At 50.4% G+C, this 22,471-nt stretch overlaps 1 long non-coding RNA gene across 3 annotated transcripts in view; it reads right to left on the reverse strand.

Annotated features, from left to right (window-relative positions):
- Positions 1–585: 585 nt before the first annotated feature.
- The window catches only part of LOC116149411 (uncharacterized), a 35,058-nt gene continuing 13,172 nt past the window's right edge, over positions 586–22,471 (reverse strand). For 2 of the 3 annotated variants that reach the window (XR_010378375.1, XR_010378373.1), the window contains 2 exons: positions 6,941–7,036; positions 586–4,439 (listed from right to left, as the gene is read on the reverse strand). This is a non-coding gene — a long non-coding RNA (uncharacterized LOC116149411). The remainder of the gene's footprint in view (positions 4,440–6,940; positions 7,037–22,471) is intronic. The other variant, XR_010378374.1, reaches the window with a different exon arrangement.

The following is a 22,471-nucleotide window of genomic DNA, read 5'->3' on the forward strand; positions in this document are numbered from 1 at the left end:
CCTGGAGGTGCTGTCATATGCTTCGGCGGCAGGCGGGCTGGGGCTGAGTCCCAGCTCTGCCATTTACTGGCTGTGGAGGGTGGCCTTGCTTGACCTTAGCTCCAAACACTGGGGGGCCCTTCCTGGCTGTTAGGACTTTGAGCAGCTTACCTGTCAGCTTGCGCCGCCTCTCTGAGCCTCAGTTTCCTCCCCCGCAAAGTGAGGGCAACGGCGGACAGGAAGAGCGAGACTAAGGGACAGGGATGTCAGCCCACTCCCTCGGGGCACTGGGGACCGCGCCAGAGCCCGGAGCACCCAGGCGACCGGCTGGTACGGGAGCCACCTTCTCCCGGACGCTCACCGTCACTCTCTTGCCCATTCTGGGGACTGGGGACTGGGGACTGGGGACTTGGAAGAGGAAGACCAGACTCTCGTCTGTGAGGAAAGCCCTGGGTTAGGAAACAGACCAGCTTCTGATTTCTAAAGAGACTTCCTGGTTTATTCAACCTTTTTCATTTTGTTAAAGTCATATATGTATATTGGCAGAAAATTTGGAAACGTTAGGATCTTGCAGAGAAGCAAAAAACAAAACAAAAGCAAAAAACAAAAACCTCAAAGTACTGCATTTATAGCCAGCCAGGTTTTGCTTTGGCATGTTGCTTTTAAGTTTCTTTCTTTGCAGTTCTCTTGGCAGAGTTAAGTTTATACCATTAAGACACTTTTGCATGACGTAAGTATTTTATACCATGAGTGTTTTCTCATGTCATTAAATTTTTTTTTTTGCAAACACCTTTTTTTTAAGGTCCCGTAATAGCCCTTCCTACGCGGGGCCCTAGAGTCGTAACCATTGCCCTGTTGTTGAAGAGTTTTCATTTTTCCCAATTATAAGCTCTGTCATGAGATGCATTTCGTACGTAAATCTTTCCTTTCACATCTGTGCCCGTTTCCTGAGGACGTGCTCCCAGAACAGAACTTGCTGGGTGAAAGGGAAGGAGCATCTTCTCAGCAGATTCTCAAGTTGCTCTCCAGACACGTTTACCAGCTCCCCGCCCTGTGCCCCTCTCCACCCGGGACACCACTGGGTGTGAGGGCGTTTCCCAGTCATTTCTTTGACTTCTCGTGAAGGTGAGCAGCTTTCTCCGTCTGCCCCCATCATTTGCTAGAGACTTCAAAGCCTCTGACCCAAGACCGGGGTCACACAGACTACGAAGGGGACACTTGAGCCCCCAGCTCCCCCTGCTGTGGGGAACTGCCAATGTGGGGGGCAGCCCCCGCCTCCCCCAAAGACCAGGCCGACTCTGAGTGTGCTTTAACAGGGAGTTCAGAGTAAAGAGGCTGAGAGGGCGGGATCGCTTCTCCCCCCCCAGGCGGAGGGGAGGAGGGAACCGTCTGTCTAGTGCCGACTGCCGCGTTCTCTTGCGGGGGGGACTCCATGGTTTCCAGATCGGCATTTGATTTTTTAAAGAGAGGTGCTGGGATTGAGCCCAGGACCTCGTGCACGCTAAGCACACGCTCCACCCCTGGGCCACACCCTCCTCCGAGCTAGGCAGCTTCTGAGGGTCTGCTTGACGCCCTTGTCAGAACCCAGACGGGATTTCTGCTCAGGGTCACTCCCACCTGCTCCAAATCCTGAAGCACAAATCCCTGGACTAGCCCTTCAGACAGCTGCCTCTGCGTCCAGTCCCCTTGACCTCCGTCCACTCACCCCAGCCCCTGAGATGTGACCACCTACTTGCAAAACTGAGCCCTCCTTGTCCCCATGTGCCAGCAGCAGCAGGGCCTGGCCAGCCCCCTCGGCCCATCCCCTCGGCCCATCACCACCCCTCCAGTCGTGACTGCCGTGCTCACCTTCCCACCCGACGGCTGCCCGGCTTCCAGCTTGGTCTCCCCACAGCCTTCTCGTCCCCTGCAACTCCTTCTCCCTTAGGAAGTCAGTGTGACCTTCCCAGGAGTCCAGTGTGATCCAGCCATCCCCTGCTTATTCTCCTCAATGGCTCCCCACTGCCTTCAGGGGAACGTCCGAACTCCTTGCCCTGGCTTGTAAGGTCCGCTGTGGTCTGGCCCCTGTCCTGGTCTCTCTCCTCTCCTCTGACAGCCCACCCCCCGCCTAGTCCTCACTGCACCACGTATGGGGCACGGAAGTGCCAGGAGCTCTCTCATTGTCTGGCTTTTGCCCCGACTGATTCCTCTGCCCCTTTGCAGGATTCATTCCTACTAACTCTTCAAAACTCGGCTAATCGTCACCTCCCCCAAGAAGCCTTCACCCTCCTATTAGTTCCTTGTGGCTGCTGTGACTAATTGTCACCAACTTAGTGTTGTGAAACGATGCAGATTTACTCTTGCCGTTCTGGAGAAGCACACAGTTCGTCTTCCGGGGCCAAGTCAGTGTTGGGGGCTGTGCTCCTCCTGGAAGGCTCAGGGGAGAAGCTGATCTCCGCCTTTCTCAGCTTCTGAGGCCGCCTGCACCCCTCGCTGCGTGGCCCCTTCCTCACATCACTCCCACCTCTTGTCTCCACCATCTGGTCTCCTCTCTCTCTGACCTCCTGCCTCCATCTTATAAGGACCCTTGTGATGACACTGGGCCCACCAGATAACCCAGGATAATCGTCTCGTCTCAAGATCTGAATCACATCCGTAGGGTCTCCTCTGTGACACAGGCAGCGTGCACAGGTTCTGGGGGTGGGGACATAGCCACCCGTGGAGGGAGCCCCTACACGCCCCCTGGTAATCTACGAGGGGCGTCTCCTCTGTGCTCACCCAGCTCCCAAGACCCCTCCCTCCTGGAGCACATCTACCTCCATGTAACTCTCCTCTTGCTCGTCTGACGTCCCCTGGGCTGGGCGGCAGCGACTGGACTGTCCTATGTGCCCCGTGTGCCAGGGCCAGGCATCGTGCTAGAGTGACAGCAGTGCTCACTGAATGTCTGTCACCTGAACGACGGCCACCCCTCTTCTCCTCCAGCCCCGCAGAGGCTGGGGGCGGGAGCCCGGCTCCTGTGGGAGCAGCCTCAGCAGCCACTGCGCACCGCGGTGGGCTCCTCCCTGCTTGCTGCCCCTCGGAGGCAGTGGCCCCAGCCAGCCACCACACTGGGAGAGATGCTTAAGTGGAGGTCTGGAGGGAAGGTCAAAGGTGTTGTAAACAGAGAGGCTGACAATCTGGGGTGGCTGCAGCCTGAAATTCTCCGACGAGGAATGGAGGAGGAGGCGGGAAATGAGGCCGGTAAGGGTCCTAGTCGAGTTTTGGGGCCTCCAACGTGTGCAGGAGGCAGGGTGCCACGGGGAGGGGGTTCCAGCCAGCTGGTGCTGAAAAGACTGGAGACTCATGGGCACACACTGCCACAGCCTCCCTCTGATGGGGCCGTCACCGAGGCAACAGATGAAGCTGGTTGCCCAGCAACCAGGCCCTGCCTTCCCCGTCCCTCCTCTGGCCGTTTCTGCCCCTTGGGAGCATTGAGCCCTTTCTAGATTGCTCCAATGTTTAGATGGGACCAGAGTCCCTCCGTGTCCAGATACCAAGGGTAGCAGATGAAAGGGGCTGTTTTTGTGGTGGTTGTGGTCAGGGTCATGGATCCAGCGTCAGGAGAGAGGGGCCGAGGGTGAGGAGAGGGGAAAGGGGGGTGCTTCAGCCTCAGGATTTCCTGGGTGCTTTTCCTTTTCTGTTTGCTAAATCGAAGCAGGAAGAGCACCAGCCTGGGAGTCAGGAGCTCTGGTGCCGTGGCCTGGACCTCCCTCTCGCTTGCTGAGTGTTTTGAGCAAAGGACCTCTTCTCCCTGCCTCTCAGGTTCCGAATCTGTTACAGGAGGGTTCGGGCAAGCTGATCGTAAGGCCCCTCTGGGCCTGACATTCTGTGATTCCGGAACCTCCAGGGCAGAGACGGGCCAGACTCCAGACCCCAGGTTCCAGCCTTGCAGCCCCTGGTGTCAGTCCATGGGGAGGGCGGGAAGGAGGGCTGTCTGGCTCTGAGCACCACATTCACGAAGGGCCCAGATCCAGGCTTTGCCTGTCACGCTCACGAAGGCTACAGGCACTGTCACGTCTTATACGTGACAAACAGTAACCTGTAGTCGTAGGCATTTCAAACAAGTTGCAGTCTTTGTAACTCCAGCTGCCACGTTTCATTTCACAAACACACCCCAGTCTAAGTACATGAAAACGGGGGAGAGGACGTAGCTCAGTGTAGAGTGCACACCGGGGTCCTGGTCTCAATCCCCAGTCCCCCCATTAAATAAATAAACCTAATTACCTTCCCACCAAAAAACAAACAAAACCCAAAGCAAAGTTTTTAAAAAGGCAGCAAAAAAAACCAAACAAAAAAAAGGAATGAAAAGAGCCCAGATGTCCGTCCATCTGCAAGGGCCCTGGCTCCCCATTTCCAGGCTCTAGCGGCTTAGCGTCCCTCAGGGGCTCTGGAGATGACGTGGGACCTTCAGAGGGAGTGAGGTGGCTGGTCCAGGGCCAGGTCTGTGGGGGGCAGTAAGGGAACAGAGTGCTGAGGAGAAGTGGAGGCTGAGAGGGCAGGGCTGGGGGAGGGGCTCGGCGGGCGCCCCCTGCTCCCTCTCCTCCCAGAGCTGGGAGCCACACCGCCTCGTGTGGGGATCTGGGGCCCATGGACCTCCAGGTGAGATGGGGCGCCCCTAGTGCCAGGCTGCACCTTAAGCCTCACGAACCCATGAGGGTCATTCACTGGGGCTCCAAATCCCCAGCCCCCTGAGAGAGGACTGGGCTGGACTGGGCTGGGGGTGGGACACTCACACAGAACGGGGTCCCTGGAGCATCCCGGCTCTGTGCCCTCCGAGCTGCCTCTCCCTAGGGACATGCCTTTGCTCCTGCCAGCTGCATCCTCTCCACCCACCTCGGCAGATGATGGGCGGGCAAAGCTGAGTAGGGAACCCATTCAGGGTCATGCAAGGGGCAGGCACCCTGGGTCCCCTTCCCCTGGAGAGTCAGGAACACCCTCCCCACACAGACACACACCCAGCAGGGCTGTGGGAACCGGGCATCCCGACCTCTTCAAGCAGGCCCTGCCCGCCAAACAGCCCACCCCTGTGGTGGGAGGGGTGGCCTGCGGGTGGGAGGGAGACTGGACGCACGCGGCCTGAGCTCACACCCGGCTCTGCGATGACTGCAGGAAAGAAACATGCCCTCTTTAGTCTCAGAGCCCCTCTCTGGAAAACGGGGGCGCTGGGCTCCCCAGAACCCCTTCCATCTCAAATGTCCTCTGGCTCCGAAGGGACCTCCCCTACCAGCTGGAGAAAAGCTTCCCACGGAGCGACTCTGAGATTTGCTCTGAGACAGCACCACCTGCTGGCCGTTCTGGGAATGACGCCCATCCTTTTCTCGGGCGACCCCAGAATCCCAGCACGCGGCGGCTGTCAAACGTACACGTTGAGCATTACTTTGCACCTGGAACAGTTCATTAACAGTTCACAGCAAATTGTACCAGGTAGGTGCTGTCGTGTTCCCATCTTATAGATGATGAACCTCACCCTGCAACCTGAGAGAGCTTACAACTTGCCTAAGATGGTCCAAGGCGGGGCTGAGACTCAATGCTGCCACTCTGAACCTGTAGCCTTTCTCATCACTATGTATCCGCCCCCCTACCAACGAACAGGTTTCGGAGGGGTCCTGAGGCCCAGGCTGAGTGACCTGCCAAGGCCACATGGCAAGTCACTGGCAGAGGTGGGCGAAAACCGGAGTCAACTGGAGGCAGCATTACGTCCAGGGGCCTCCTCCAAGCTTGCTCCCCGGGCTTGTCCGCGCAACTCTGCATTCCCATGTGGCACAAAAAGGAGCTTCAACTCCCTGCCTCGGACAAGCAGGCTTCTACACAGACAGGGCCCAGCTTCAGGCACACCTGAGCCTGGCATCTCTGCCCTCCACCTCTTGGCTGCTCTGCCTTCTCCCAGGTCTGGAAAACCTACTGAGTGTAGTTTGCACCCTCCAGGAAGCAGGAAGCAGGAAGCAAGGAGCTTAACATGACTGAAAGAAGCAAAGCGACTCGCCCGTGGTCACCAGCAGTTTCACGGAGGGCCTGGGGCTGCAGTGCAGTGACCCAGTTGCCAGCTCAGGGCCTTCCCACTCTGCCCTCCCCGCTGCCCCACAGAGGTCTGAGCTGGGTCTGCCAGAGGTGAGTGGAAGCAGGAGGGAAGGAGCTGGAAGTCTTTGCTCAAGACGGTGGGAGGTTTTGGTGCCATAAGATCAGACACATTAAACAACCCACCAATGAAAAGACAAAAACCAGGCATGGAAGGTCCAGCTACAAACTGCCAGGAAGGAAGACTGACAGACTGAAAACGGCTAAAGCACATTCTCTGAGGCTGCCCGCTGCACAGCGAGATGCCCTCAGCAGTGTGACATCACTGGGCCACCCTGAGGAACAGCTCAGACATGTACACACCAGGAGGCAATGTGCCAGCTCCCTGACGGAGTTACCTCTGGGCAGGCGGCTGTCAGGGGCTTTTCTTTTCCTTCATTATGCGTATATTCCAATTTTTCTGCAAAGAATCTGTATTGCTCTTGTAATAGGAAAAAACTATTTGCAAAAAAAGAAGGGCGGTATCTACGGTTAGGGAAGAGGAGGAAGAATTCCACAAACGACAAACAGCAGAAGCCTCTCAGCTAACAGACGAGGGCTCAGGACATGATGCGGGAAGGCCCCTGTCGATCACTGGGAGGAAGATAAACAGTTCAAGACGAAAACGGGCTAAGGGTATGAAAAGGCAGCTCACAGCAGAGGACGTGCACGTCACTGAAAACCAGGGGCCCGGGGCTGGGGCCGGGGCCCTGGGGGCGCTGCAGGCTCTAGAGCCAGAGACACGCAAGACCTAACGTCTGTAGCAGGGACGCTCCTGCTGAGCCATGTCAGCGCAATGGAGAAGTGAAAGTCCGGGAACTAAACCCCCAGCTTGAAAAGTAAGGGGAAACCCACGAGGCTCAGGAGCAGGGTTTTCATGTATTCATACGTTCCTCATTCGCTGAACACTCCACACGTGGCAGGCATTGTAACTTACTGTCGTAATGATGCCAGTCCTCAGTCCCACGAAGCAGGAACGATTATGCTGCAGGAAGTGAGGCACAGAAAGGTCACAACCAGCCGATGACTCGACCCCACTGCTCAGCTCCTGCTGCGTGGAGCCCGTGCCAGGCCCCAGACGCCGAGAGTCTGGGTCAAGCTGGGGCCACCTGGGGAGCCCTGCTCAGGTGCTTCCCCCAGGCAGAGGGTCACTCCTCGCTCTCTGCCCCCGCTGCAGCGCCTGGACTGGCCCTAGGCTTCTCTGTGAAACAGCAACCAGCTCAGAGCCCAGCAAAAACGCGGGTGTCAGGTGGGTGGGTCACTGGGTGAAACGGGGATGACGAGGGCCCCAGGTCACTGACCTCACACACACACTCACACACTCACACACACACACACTCACACACACACACACTGCGTATTGTCGTATGCTGCCTCGCCACGGCTCCTCCCAGGAGCCCTCTGAGGAAGGGAACATCATGGTCTCCTTTTTACAGGTGAGCCCCAGAGGGATACAGACAGTCGCTCAGCAGGAGCAGGGCCAGGGTGCGGATTATGAGTCAGGTGCTGGGGCCTCTGTTCTCAGCCACCACACTGCAGGGGGGGCATGAGAGCTTGGGGCGGGGTGGTGTGGTCATCTCAGAGTGGGGTCTGAGATGCCCCGAGACAATCAGAGAAACGGATCGGGGGATGTTCCAGGAGGAGAGCACGCCACGTGTCCAGCAGAACCCCCTCCCCTCCAAGGAGACCGTTCTGAATCCAGAGCTGGGGGGGTGGTCTGGAGCTGCAGGAGGCTTCATCCCCTACCTGGGCAGCTGCTGAAGGTGCTGGGCTGGGCCGCGCAGGCAGGACCGGCATCAGGGGCGGTGGAGGATGAGGGGGCGGGGAGGGCTAGGGCAGGAGGACAGAGGGGAGGTTTCTAGAATTGTCTCGGGGCGGGGGACGGATGGAAGCCCTGAGCTCAGAGACAGGCACAGGGGCTGGAAAGGGGGCATAAACTTAGGAGTCATTCCGAGGGAAGGCTCTTTGGCAGCCACCGGGAGGGTCTCCGTGGGAACCGCCTGACTCTGCCCCTGGGAAGCCCAGCGTGCTGGCCTTCCAGTCGCATTTTCCGTCATTCCCTTGAGCCCCCGGGGTGAGGGTGAGGGAGGGGAGAGGGTGGAAAGGTGGGGGTGGGGGTGCGGCAGGCCCCCAGTCTTTCAGTGTCTGTGTCTCTGCAATGTTAGGAATGGGTTCCGACACCAAGATAAACAACTTGTCGCCCCCGAGGGCCTGAGAACGATGCTGATAGCGACTGTGAATCAGCCCCAGGCTCGGGTCCAGGAGGGAGAGAGGCTTTCCAGACGGAGGAAGCCAGTCACTCTTCTGGACATTTCCACACATGATCCCCTTTTAGAGACGAGGAAGCTGAGGGCTACAGTGAGGACGTGACTGGTTCAAGGTCCCAGGGCAGTGGCAAAGCCAGTGCTGGAAAACGCGTCCATCGAAACTAAACCCAGGGTCACTGTGACACCGGGCACTTCTGGTTCACAACGCCTCCTCTCCTGGAGGCCTTCCTGGGTTACCTCCACCTGGCCAGCCTGATGCTGGTCAGATCTGCACTGACCCTGGTCGTTAAAAGTGTCCTCTGCAACAAACTCTGAGAACCAGCAGAAATCTGAGACAAGGCACTTCGTGTCAACCATCCCACGTAGTGGAGCATCACTGAGCAAGTCACCTATCGATACTGACTGCCGGTTGTCAGAGCGGGAGACGCACAGCGTGTGCGTGGGCACTGGGGTTGGTGGGGAATATTCCCACTTCCCGCCTTCGTGGCACATGGGGTAGGACTAAATGTCTCTGCTCCCTTTGGGAATTAAGTGGAGCCACATGACTTGCCCTGACCTGTAAAATGTGAGCAGAAGTGAAGGCCGACCCTCTGGGGGAAGCTTTAAGAGCCAGGGTATGGCTGCGGCCACATTCCCTTCCCACTCGGCAGCTGTGAAAGCAAGTGCTGACATGGAGCCTCGGATGGCCTGGCTGCTGAGTGACCACCACGAGCGAGGGCCCCTTCCTCCTGGTCCCCTTCAATACTGGACACGAAGCGTGAGCCGGAAATCAAGTCTTGCTCATCTGGGGGCTGTTGTTAGCAGAGCTTAGTCTATCTTATTCTGATGGACAGAAATTTGTCCTTGGAAGTGGGAGGCCATTGAAAACAAACAAAAAAGTGAAATGAGGTGGCATTCTCTTAGAGGTTCAGTGGCAGGCAGTGAGGAAGCTGATGCTGGCGGCTGGGAAGACGGTGACCCATGCAGAGAAGCACTACGTAAGACAGCTGCCACAGTTACTTGGAACGCAGTCTAGGGAAAGAGGTTTGAAGACAGACAGTTAATAGTGTGATCTGCTGGGTGGCGGCTGCATTTGGCAAGGCACTGCTACAAAGTGATGCGCTCAGAAATTACGTGGTTAAGGACGGGCCAGCCTAATGCACGGGTGCGCAGTGTGGGATGGGATCTGGGACATTTGGGGTCTTCCACTTCCAGCCAAGAAGAAGGAAAGACTGGATTTACTAGCCTACCGGAAACAACGAAAAATATGAAACAATGGTTTTCAAGGCATTGGCCCTCAGGCAACAAAGGACAGAGATCCCTAAACACGGCAAACACGTCAGATGAGTCCTGTGACGGCTCCGCCCTGCTGCCGTGGGAGGGTCTCCCGGCCACAGTGCAGCGCCAAGGACACGGGCGGATCCCAGCAGACGCCCTGAGCCAGGGGACAGGACTGAATCCAGGGAGGCTGAGGCGGCTGGAACTCACAGCGCACAGTGCTGGAGAGCAGAGGAGAGGGAAGGACGCAGAGCGAGGACTCCAGGGATCCGCAGACGGTCCCCTGACGTCTTCGGCAGAGTGCAGAGAACCACGCCGCGTGTGTGGGGACTGCATGAGCCCGAGGAGGACCCGCCTGAAAAGGTCAGAGGGAGTGGGAGCGGGGCTCACACAGGGCCAGGAGATGCTGGTTCCCTTGGCCGGACTGAGTCACCTCACAAACCGCAGAGCATCGGGCAAAGTGCTCAGAAGGGCCTTGCTTCAGCAGTGAGGGACACAGCCTAAACGATGTGACTGTGATGAAGCTAAATCACCACCGGCGATGCGACTGTGGTACTGATTCTTTTAGGTTCAGCGTACCATTCTCTTGTGTGACGCTCCAACCCTCTCACCACTTTCTCCTCTAACCCAGCTGCCATGAAGCCTTTGTTCACACAGCAGGCTTGACATCACTCGGTGAGCGCTCTTCATCCGTGTGCTGTGCCTCCTTCTGTTCCAGTTTTACTAGCCTTGAAAATAAGACAGTGCTACTAGCACCAACAGGACTGCTGATTCAAATGAAAATTAGGCCCTGAAATCACACGATGATGCGTATTTATAAAATGCATAAACAGATCCCTGATCTTCAAAGAATGGGCCGCAGAACCCAGGAGGCTCCCGAGAGATTTCAGAGACTCTACGAAGTCAAGCGTATTTCATAATAATGCTTAGACATTCCTTCCCCTTTTCACTGTTGGAATTCACACCGAGGGTGCAAATGCAGAGGTGAGTTAAGCCGCTGGCAATTCAGCACGACTGGGGCAGCCGCACAGACCACTCGCAGGTGTTCTGAGCTCCGCCACCACGTACTTGCAGGGAAAAAAGGCAGTTTGAGTTAAGAAAGTCCTTGATGAAGCAGTAAAAATCATTCACTTTATTAAATGTTAAGCCCTGAGTATATATTCTGATTCTGTGAGACAAAATGCAAAGAGGCATAAGGCAGCTCTGCTGTGAAGAGTATGAGGGCTGTCCGAGGACATGGGCTTGTGGGACTGAGCTGTGAGTTAAAGTAGGTCCTTTTCTCATGGAACACCATTTTTACTTGAAAAACAGAATATAGCTATTCAGACTTGGGTATTTGGCAGACACAAGCTTGAAGATGAGCGAAATAAGCCTGCCACTTCAAGGAAAACTAACTGACAATAATCATTGCTAATTATAAAATTCAAGTTTTGAAGTGCAAATTAGAATTTTGGAAACTTTTTTTGCCATTGTGACTGACAGCTCCCTAACACATTGTGTTTCTGGTTGCAATATTAAGGCGTGTTATTTTTTAACACTGTGTAATGAAATATATCAATATTTGAAAGATCCACATAACTCAGTGAACTAGTATTTTCCAAATGATCAACGTATGATGTTTCAAAACCATTCACAGGCAAAAGATCCACTTAAAATGCAAGCTTGACGAGCGGATGTCAGCGGACCGAGTATTCAGAGTCCGTTCAAGTGGTTCCGAGCCCTCACTGCAGCTCAGCTTTAGGAAGCCGCCACTCGGCACCGCCAGGGAAGTATCTACAAGCATCTTTAAAAACTAATCAAGACTCCTCCCTTTCAGAATGTGCAGACAGTTACCACTATGCACAAAACAGGTGAACAGCAAGGTCCTGCCGTACAGCACGGGGAACTGCATTCAGTACCTTGTAACAGCCTATCGCGAAAAAGAATATGAGAAGAAATATATACATACAACTGAATCGCTATGCTGTACACCAGAAATTAACACATTGTAAACTGATTATACTTCAATTAAAAAAAAACCTCCTCAGTATCACCTCACACCAGTCAGAATGGCCGTCATTCAAAAGTCCACAAATGACAAATGCTGGAGAGGCTGTGGAGAAAGGGGAACCCTCCTACACCGCTGGTGGGAATGCAGTTTGGTGCAGTCACTGTGGAAAACAGTATGGAGATTCCTCAAAAGACTAGGAATAGACTTACCATATGACCCAGGAATCCCACTCCTGGGCTTATATCCAGAAGGAACCCTACTTCAGGATGACACCCGCACCCCAATGTTCATAGCAGCACTATTTACAATAGCCAAGACATGGAAACAGCCTAAATGTCCATCAACAGATGACTGGATAAAGAAGATGTGGTATATTTATACAATGAAATACTATTCAACCATAAAAACCCGACAACATAACCCCATTTGCAGCAACATGGATGTCCCTGGAGAATGTCATTCTAAGTGAAGTAAGCCGTAAAAAGGAAGAAAAATACCATATGAGATTGCTCATATGCGGAATCTAAGAAAAACAAAACATAAATACAAAACAGAAACAGACTCATAGATGTAGAATACAAACTTGTGGTTGCCAAGGGGGTGGGGGGTGGGAAGGGACAGACTGGGATTTCAAAATGTAGAATAGATAAACAAGATTATACTGTATAGACAGGGAAATATACACAAAATGTTATGATAGCTCACAGAGAAAAAAATGTGACAAGGAATATATGTATGTTCATGTATGACTGAAAAATTGTGCTCTACACTGGAATTTGACACAACATTGTAAAATGACTATTACTCAATGAAAAAAAGTTAAAAAAATAAAAAAGCAAATAAATAAAATAAATTAAAAAAACCCTCCTCCCCCTTTAACTACATATCTGTGTGAAACAAGATTTTCTTTTTTTACCTTAAAAAAAATACCTTTATTGAAATATCACTGACATATAAAAACTATATTATTTAAGGTGTACAACTTGATGCTTTGATATACGTATACATTTTGAAAAGATCACCGTGATCAGTCTAATCACACACCCAGCACTTCACAGTTACTGTGTGTGTGCACGTGTGTGCATGTGTGTGTGATGAGAAGCAGTTTTTCCTCATGTACTTCAACCAAAATGACATCTTAGCAGAGACTGACTGCAGAAGAGGCAGGAGACTCCAGCTGTCTTCTATGGTGTCAAACGCCAAACGAATAACCAGAAATGTGAAACAATGCCACTTTTCCCACTAGTTTTATTTGTCTTGGAAAAATAGTTACGTTCATAAACATGCATTGTGTTGATGTTTAACAGGTTTATTGTCATTTTAAAGTGAATTAATTAATAAACATTTGAAAAATTTCTGGGTTTTTTAGTATGGTAATTGTGGGTAATCACTGCCCATATGTGCCAGTTATGACTCTCAGCTCTAAATTCACCCTTCACAGCCAGCGTTACAAACGTGGGGCTGGGCCCTTTAAGCAGCTTTCTTGAGGCCAGCTGGCGCAATGCTCAGCTTTGCCAGTAGAGGGTGCCAGAGCGACACTGCAGGAGGCGGGTTTCCTCTGGCCCAGCGTGCTCTCCCGGCTCTGCAGCTTGGACTCCCCGGGGCCCAGCTCTGCTATATTGTGACTGAATTTCTCTGTCACTGATCGGCTTCCTATGTTGCAGACGCCTATGGATGTTAACTAGCATAATTCAATCCATATATTATGACGCAAATGTTTCAATTTAGGCGCAAAAACAGAAACACAGCATGTGATTACCATCCTGTAATATAGTTACTTGAAAGGATTAATGGATTTCCAAACCATTAATGCCTCAGGACTTTAGCCGGCTCACCTCACAGAAACGAGGACCCCCGGCCAACTCTCCTTCTCCGATGAGACAAAGCAAGACCCAGCCCTGCGAGAGCCGGAGACCGCAGGCTGCCGCAGCGACACCGAGGCCCCCTTAGGACACTCGGTGCCCTGCTTAGTGTGCAGGAGCCCTACCGGTCCCAGGAACCCTCTTCTTCTTTCCCACTGGGTCTCGGGGGTTGGAAGGCAGCAAAGCGAACTTTTTTTTCCCTCACTGTATTCATAAACGTGAAAGCTTCTTTTCTCTAGGTGAAGACCTGTTCCTCTAGCGTGAACTTGGAGAGTAGGCTTTAATCAAAACAACAGACAGCAAGACCCACAGTGGGGCCAAATTAGCGGGGGCAAGGTGGGCTCTGACCATGCTGAGGAAAGTGGAGTGCAGTCCATGAGCTACAGCAGCCACAAACTCCAGCAGCGTGGCCCGTGCCACACCCGGGGCTTCCTCACAGCCACCCCCAGGGAGCGCCGAGCACCAGCCCCGCGGCAGCCGAGGCCACCACTTCCAGAGGACACAGCATGCACCTGAGGCCCCGGCTCTCTCCTCCCTCTTTCTGACACATCCTGTAATCTTCACCTAGAGAAACAAAGCATTGCTTTAAAAAACTATCTGATACAACTAAGAATTATTGGGGTGGATGAAATTGTAGTGTTTTTTGCCTCTGTTATGCAACAGACAGTGACTTGAAGGAGAGAGATGAATTATTGGAGGAGAAAAATAAGATGATTTATCTGAATATCTGAAGGTGACACACGTACGTATGAGCCTGCTCCCTGCGTGCACTTCCCTGCTGCTCCCTTTGAACGATACCCACTCTCCGAACAGACGTCCGACGCTTAATATACGCTTATTAAACTGCAGTCACTGAGCTACAGCCACGTGCTCTATAGCAGGAATTGGCAGGCTTTCTGTAGAGGGCCAGAGAACAGACATTTCAGGCTTTGCCGGCTGCACGCACGCCCCGTAGCAGCTGCGCGGCTCTGCTGTGGCCACGTGAAAGCAGTCATAGGTAAATGCTAAACATGGCCGTGTTCCAGCTAAGCTGTCCTCGCAAGGACAAGCAGCAGTCCCGTCTGGCCCAGGAGCTCTGGTTTGCTGACCTCTGCCTCAAGTGCAGCAGCCGAGTCTGCCGGTGCTGTGGCCCATTGCTGCCTCTGCAGACCAGGGCCCCTCGTCTCCACCCTCCGAGCCTCCCAGGAGCGCCCCCGCAGGCAGCCTAGCCCAGAACCCCACTGGAGGGGGTCTAGGAAGTGTGGTTCTTCGAGAGGGCGGTCGTGCTGCTTGGCTGGCAGCAGGTGACCTAGTGCACAGGCGGATCTGAATCACAGACCATGTTTTATAGCCATGAAGCCAGAATGACAGAAACCAAGTCTTCAGAACCATCTATCATTCTCTAGATTAAAACAATGGGTTCAGCTTGCTTAAATGAGGCCATTGAATTCTCTCTCATCATGTAGGGTTGAGATGGCACCCCTACCCCCACTCCAGTGTTGGGAGCCCAGGCTCCTTCCGCCTCAATGCTCCATCATTCATGGCTTCCCCGCAGAAGCCACTTTATGCTGGAGCCAGACCCACCTTCCAGCCACAGGAAGGACGGGTGAAGGGAGGGCATAGCCCCTCCATACACGGGTACTTCCTAGAACATGTGTGTTACTTCCGTTTATGTGTCATTGGCCAGAGCTCAGTGCAAGGACAAACCTAGATGCAAGACAGGATGAGAATTTAGTTTTAATTTCAGGTGGCCATGTGCCCAGCTAAACATCAGGTGGTCTATAACCAAGGGAGAAAGGAAGAACAGACGTTCAAGGACAACCAGTGATCTTCGATATATCAAAGTTTCATGACCACACTTTATAGAGACTGAAGTTTGAAACTACACTGCGTTGCTACACACCGCTTACACACTCACATCACTTTCTTACTGGCCGAAGTTCTGAAATGCTGCGCCAGGATTCTGAATTACATAAGATTCTCATTGGCCAAGGTTCTAGAATTAGACAAAAGTCCTTCAGGCCAAAATTCCAGAGTCGCATAAAATCCTCACAAGCCAAGATGCAGAATCACCAAGTCCAGTAATCAGAAATTCCCAAATCACATGAGGTTCTTTTGATCAAGCGTCCAGAATGATACGAGATTCCTACAGAACAAGCTTCCAGACTCATGCAGAATTCCTATAGGCCAAGGTACATGGAGATCAAGATTCCAGAAGCACCCTAAGTTTCTCATGGACCAGGCCTCCAGAACCAGAGAATATTCTTGTACAGCAAGTCTCTGAAGCAGCAGGGCTACTGCAGTAATATTCCAACAGCCAGGATCCTGGAATCAAGCATTTTCTTTCAGGCCAAGTTTTCAGAGTCACATAATGTTTTAATAAATCAACTTTCCAGAATTATGTAAGTTTATCACAGGTCAAGTTTCCAGAAGCACATAAAGTTATAAAATGGCATAACATTATTATTAGCCAAAATTACAAATCATATAACATTTTTACATTCAGCAGTCATTTGTCAAGTTTCTCTCATGTTCTTGGGTCTGAAGATAAAATACTATAAACATGGAAGAGGCAAAAATCTTTGTCTTTAAGAGATTCCACTGTAACAGAAGGAACAGGTGAGCCAAGATCAAACCCAAGCGCACTTGTGGGGGCCCCATGCGTTGTGTCCTCTTGACGTGATGACCTGTGTTTTCAGTGCGTCTGTGCACTGTGCACACCTGTGCCCACATGCATGCACGGAGAGGCGAGTGGGGAAGACTTTGCCAAGATGGAGCTGCTGAGCTGGTCTGTGAGAAGAAGTCTGTGGAGGTGGAACTGGCAGAGGCAGCGGGAGGTCTGGCTAGCCAGAGGACCCACCAGACACACAGGTTCCTTGGGGGCAAGGGCACATGTGTGCGTGAAGCACCGTGAGGAACGCCACCTGCCTCAGACAAGGCGCTCATGTGGGAAGCCTAGGGAGCAGGGAGCCTAGGGCAAACCGGGCTTCGTCTGGGTCTATCAACGGCTGATAAAGCTACTGACAGCAAGGATCTAAGATGGGGGCTGTGCCCAAGCACTGGGGGGGCGGTGATAGGAAAAGACACATGTTGTAAGCTGTACAACAGCCGGCAAACACAAAACAAAGATGTTTACCCAGTTAGTCAATAGTGGAGACTGAATGAAATGAAAACAAAACTCAGTGAATCCAAAGGAAGAGGGGAAAGGAAAAAAGCAGCAAAGAGCTGATGGGACAAATAGGAAGCAGGTAACAAGATGGTAGATTCATACCAAAACTATGCTAAATATAAACGATCCAAACACCCTAAGTTAAAACTCAGACATTGTCAGAAAAACAGGCAGATCCAATCACATGCTGCCTACAGTAAACCCACTTTGAACAGAGTGAAAGGATGGAAACAGTAAACAGTAAACTCGTGTGACTGTGTCAGGATCAGAAGAAGCAGAGTTTAGAGAAGACAGTATTACTAGAGATGAAAATGAATATACTCATATTTAAAAATGTGAACATATTATCATCATACACAGGCCATCAAGTCAAGAGGACACAACACCCTAACACAGCTCTGAAGTGTCTGCAGCAAGCCCACAGAGCTGCAGGGACACACAGAGTCACTGCGGGGGGCTCAGCTCTCCTCTCACCACAGAGCAAGCCGTCAGCAAGCCAGTCAGGGCAGAAGACACCTGAGCAGTGCTTCCATCCAGCCTGGCCTGACCGGTGTTTACTGAGCAGCTACCGGGCAGCAGAAGGCGCCTTTTCCAAGTGCACACAGAATGTGTATCAACACAGACTGTTTTCTGTGCCACAGGAAAGTCTCAGTGTCTTGTGAAGGATTGAAAACCAAGTGTGCTTTCTGACCAAACTGGAATCAAACCATCTGGCAATTCTGCACCTTTCACGGTTCCACGTACATTTTAGGGTTATTTGTTCCAGTTCTGTGAAAAATGTCCTGGGTAATTTGAGAGGGACGGCATTGAACTGTAGATTGCTTTGGGCAGTGTGGCCATTTTAACGATATTAATTCTTCCAATCCAGGAGAAAATGCGTACTTTAGAAAGGTGCTTTATCAACATTCTAAGCTTATTCTAAAACTTATATGGAAACGCAAAGACTCAGGATGGCTTTAACAATTCTGGAACAGAAGTTGGGGAACCCGTGTTACCTGACTTTAATACATACTAAGAAGTAATCGAGAGAGTGTGGTGCTGGCCTCAAAGTAGTCATATAGGTCAAAGGAACAGAGTGAAGAGTCAAAAGCAACTCAAGACAGATGGTCAGTTATTTCTGACATACTTCAAATAAGGAAAGGCCCGTCTTTTAAAACATCGTACGAGAATAACCAGAAGTCCACATGGGAAAAGCCCTCAATCCCCGCTGAACGCTGCTCACAAGCTAACTCGAGGTAGGTGAAATACCTCACGGTAAAAGACAAAACTATAAAACCTGCAGAAAACACACGGACTCGGGGTAGGCAAGGATTTCTTCGCTAGAAAAGAGAAAGCAAAAACAACCACAAAAGAAAACATTGCTAACTTGGTCTCTGTATCAGCCTGTTAGGGCTTCCACAGCTGGGTAGCTGAACACCCGAAACCGGTTTCCTCACAGCTCTGGGGACCAGGGGTCCAAGCTCAAGGGGCCAGCAAGCTGGTTCCCCTGGCTTGCAGAGGGTTGCCTTTTCACTGTGTCTTCACAGGGCCTTCCCTCTGTCTGAGCACCACTGGTGTGTCTGCCTCTTCCTGTAAGGACACTGGTTCTATTGGATTAGGGCCCCACCCTTATTACTTAATTTAATCTCAATTACCACCTTAAAGGTCCTATCTGCAAATATAGCCACTTGGGGCTTAGGGCTTCAACATAATGAATTTTAGGAGGAACATAATTCAGTTCATAACAATCTTTATCAAGATTAAAAACTTCGTCTCTGAAAAAATCTTTAATAAGTGAAAAGACAGGCCCCAGGACGGGAGAAAACATTCACTTTACGCATGCCCGGCAGAGGGCTTACAGACTGAATGTACAAAGAGCTCTTAGGGCTCAACAGCAACAGGAAACCCAGCTAAAAACGTTCAGTAGATTAGAAAGGACACTTCACGAAAGAATACGTGTGACTGGCCAATAAGCACGTGAGAAGGTGCCCAACACCATTAGTCACCAGGAAATGAGAACTAAAAACCACAGTGAGATGTAACTCCTCACCCACTAGTGGTTAATATTAAAACCCTGACAATTCTAGGAATTGGAAGGATGTGGAGCATTGTTGGTGACGGTGTAAAAGGGTATAATCCCTTCAGAAAATTTTGGCAGTTTTTGTAAAGTTAAGCAGATATTTATCACATGACCCAGTAATTCTATGCCTAGGCATTTACGCAGGAGATGTGAAAACATATGTCCATGAAAGACTCGCATATGAATGTTTACTAGCAGCTTAATAAAAGACAAAAACTAAAAATACCAAGACATCCATGAACTAGTGAGTGGATAGACTGCAAGATGTACGTACAATGGAATATTGCTCAGCAATGGAAGGGAACAGCTGCGGATACGCACAACCACATGGATGAATCTCAGAGTAATTAGGCTGCAGGAAAAGAAGCCAGGTACAATAGAAAACATACTTGGCATTCTGTTTATTTGAAACTCTAGAAATTCTGTAGTGTAGTCTTGAGTCTACGCTAGGGGAACAAAAAGCTGGCCAGTGGTTGCCTGGGGCTGGTCGCCAACACTCTGACTGGGACGGCGCCCAGCACTCTCCTGGGGGCGAAGACAGTGCTCTTCGTCTCGACTGCGGTCCTGTTTACACGGGGGACACACCTGCTACAGCTCTTTGCCCTGTGCACTTTACATGGGTTCATTTACTATATATACACGCACAAGCATACACACGCGTATACATACACAGTATATAAAATAATACCTCAGCAAAGTTCACTAAAGCAATTTTAACAATGAAGCAAGTCTGACTCTCCATCCAGCAACCCAGCATAACCAATGCTGACAATTTTGACCTTCACAGATTGCAGTCTCTGTGCTGGGGACAGATGTGAATTAGACTGAATTTGAGACACGAGTTTGGAGATCTTCATTGAGTGAACAAATAACAGAAATCACGTTTCTGTTTTTTAACTAATGGAAAACACCTTCCCCAGACTCTGTCAAGAGCGTACTCTCAGCTTGGTAACTCATAAAGCCTTGCTGAATCTCCCACGGCCCAGAAGGAGGGGGCGCTATCCTCGCCCCGAGTCTGGCGAGCTCACCAGCAGTCCACTGTAACAAACCTGTCACCGTCCCCGACTTCAGCGGTGTTTCACAGGCTGCTTTTTTCTTTTCAAACGCTTCCGAATTGTGAAAATAAAGGCTGTATTTCCCTGCCCGTCGAATTTTGAATGACTTACTTCAGAAATGGCCTCAACTTACATGCCTGTCATTTTAAACCATAATAGCCCCCATTAAATGTTAAATGATGTCAGTTTGCTTTGTCTTTGGGTTTGAGTGGGTCTTTTGCTGGGTTTGCTGCCTGTCTGACAGGGGCAGGTTTGTCTGACTTAGTTATACCCAGATGTGTGTAAATAAAAGGCAGAAGAGAATAAATACTGAGTAAGAGTTTCAGTGAATTTATGCTGTACTTCTCATAAATTCCTGTGGGCTTCTTTTGGCACTAAAATTTAATTTATTATTCTCTGTTCCCTTTAAATACAATCTGATGCAATAGTTAAGGGCAGTGTCAGGCGGGGAGCCTCCACCTCCGATCAGCTGCTGTAACACAGCATAAATCAATTCAGCAACACTCCCAGAGCATCCGTCGTGCGCTCAAGACCTTGGGTGAGCCCAGTGGAATATTCAGAAGAAGGTTCTGGCTTCAGGGAGCCTGCAGCAAAAAAGAAGCAGGAACGGCCGCCACCCTTCAAGTTAGGATAAGTAAATTTTAGTGAAGGTTCCTCTACTTCATTAGCAGCGTTCATTCCAGAATTCATTCAACTTCTTTGTTAAATGAATTTTAATGAGCTTTAGGGTCATGATTTTCAAAATAGGAAAAAATTATTTCTATTTACAGGACTTGAGTGAGGTTCAAGGATAATGTTAAGGTTGTCAGTTTATAAAATACAAATGCAATAAAACTGTAAAATTCATTTATTAGAATATGACTGGGGAGATAAGCCTAAGGCAATTCGGCAAAAAGCGATGAAAGTGTGATTCATTTGTTTACGTCTTCATAGAACCACAGAAGGGGATTAGGGAAAACAATAGTTTCCATTAACTTGAGAATTATTAAAACGAGATTTTAAAAGATGAGGAGGTAGAGTTCCACTTTGGGCTATGATAGAATAGCTTGTGTCAGATCAGAGTTTTCACTGAGACCAACTGAAAAAGCTGGATAAAATACATTTTTTTGAAATCTCTTTGAAGAGTTGTAGGACTCCCAAGGCAGCCACATTCAAGGGGCCGAGATTTTGAAGAAAAAAGCAAGCTCTCTCTGAAAGATACAACCGTTCGTAATCACTGTTCCCCCTAGGACGTCTGGTGCAGGGTGAGAAGCTGCAGGGCCCGGCAGCTGCTACCCCGAGGCAGAGAAGCCAGCAGAGTTCGGGCTGTCTTACAGAGCAGAGAAACACACAGCACAGTTCTGGGTTTCCAAGGCAGCCAGAGGAGCTCCCTTGAGGAGTCAAGATCCGGGAGACAACTGAGGCAGAGAGAAGTGAGCCTGGCGGCTGGCATTTTTCTCCTTGAGATCATTGCCAGTTCTTAGCTATGCAGGCTAAGAAGCTAAGAAAACGTGGCTGAAAAAGTTCCACGGTCCCTGGGAAACAAAAATTTGAATTTGGGATTTGCCAGGGATGAAGGACCCAGGAATTACCCCAGGCTCTCAGCTGGGACCCCTGGAGGCTACCGTCTGAAAGACTGAGCAGAGGAAGGCTGACTCTCTACAAAGTCTAAAACTAGGTCTCAAGCCATGCAGCCCTTGACTGACCCGAAGTGGACTGGTCGCCCCATGGTCACCCCTGCTCTGGCTGCTTCCAGGAGACAGGGTGAATCCTCCACAGGAGATGGTGCCGTCCGAAGCCTCCACAATGCTGAGCACAAGCCCACCAGTATCCAGTCAAAAACAGGCGCACCAAGCCACGAGGCCATGAGGGGAAGCGGACGAGCAGACAGACAGGAGGACGAACCCACAGAGGCCCAGATATCAGGTTATCAGACACTAGCTTTACAGCGCTGAGTAATGTTCATAAAAGATACAACAAGATGGAGAATTTTATTTGAGAACTATAATCTATATAAAAAATCAAACAGAAATTCTAAAACTGAGAAATAATGTAATTCATGACATTAATTCAACAGATGACTCAGTACAGGTTGAAACACCTAAGCAGGATTAGTTAAGTTGTATTTAGGCCATTGGAAGTTATCTCGTCTAAAGTTCAGAACAAACGAAAATACTGAAAAGAGGAGAAGACAAATATGGGACATGGTGGAAGGTTTCAATATACATTCAAATGTGCATGTAAGTCCCAGAAGGGGAGAGAGAAGAGGAGAAAAACTAGTAGTTAAAGAAGTAATGACCAAGGACGTTCCAACAATGACAAGACATCAAGCTAGAGATTTAAGAAGTGCCACAAAGTCCAAGTAGGATAAATACAAAGAAAACCACACCTTGGAACATCACAGTGACTTTCTGAACACCAAAGACAGAGAGAATATTCCTGAAAGTATTCAGGGTGAAAAAAAACACATACCTTCAAAAGCAGAATAGTAAGATGAAAGTCAGAAAAAAAAGAAAAGATTTCTTCAAACTGCTAAAATACTACCGCTATGACTGCTACTGCTAGATCACCGAAAACTCTGCCCCCAGACGTCTTCCAAAAGTACAGGCAAAATAAAGTTATTTCCAGACAGACAGGAATCAAGGGAATTCAGCACCAGTAGAGCTGCATTAAAATAAACACTGAAGTGAGTTCTTCAGGCAGAAGCAAAATGATCCCAGATGGGAAAAAAAGGACACGTAGGAAGGAATGAAAAGCAACAGGAAGGGTAAGTGTGTAGGTAAGTCTAAATGAATACTGACTC

This window comes from Camelus dromedarius, chromosome 29 (genome assembly GCF_036321535.1).
Source record: "Camelus dromedarius isolate mCamDro1 chromosome 29, mCamDro1.pat, whole genome shotgun sequence".
Classification (NCBI taxonomy): domain Eukaryota; kingdom Metazoa; phylum Chordata; class Mammalia; order Artiodactyla; family Camelidae; genus Camelus; species Camelus dromedarius.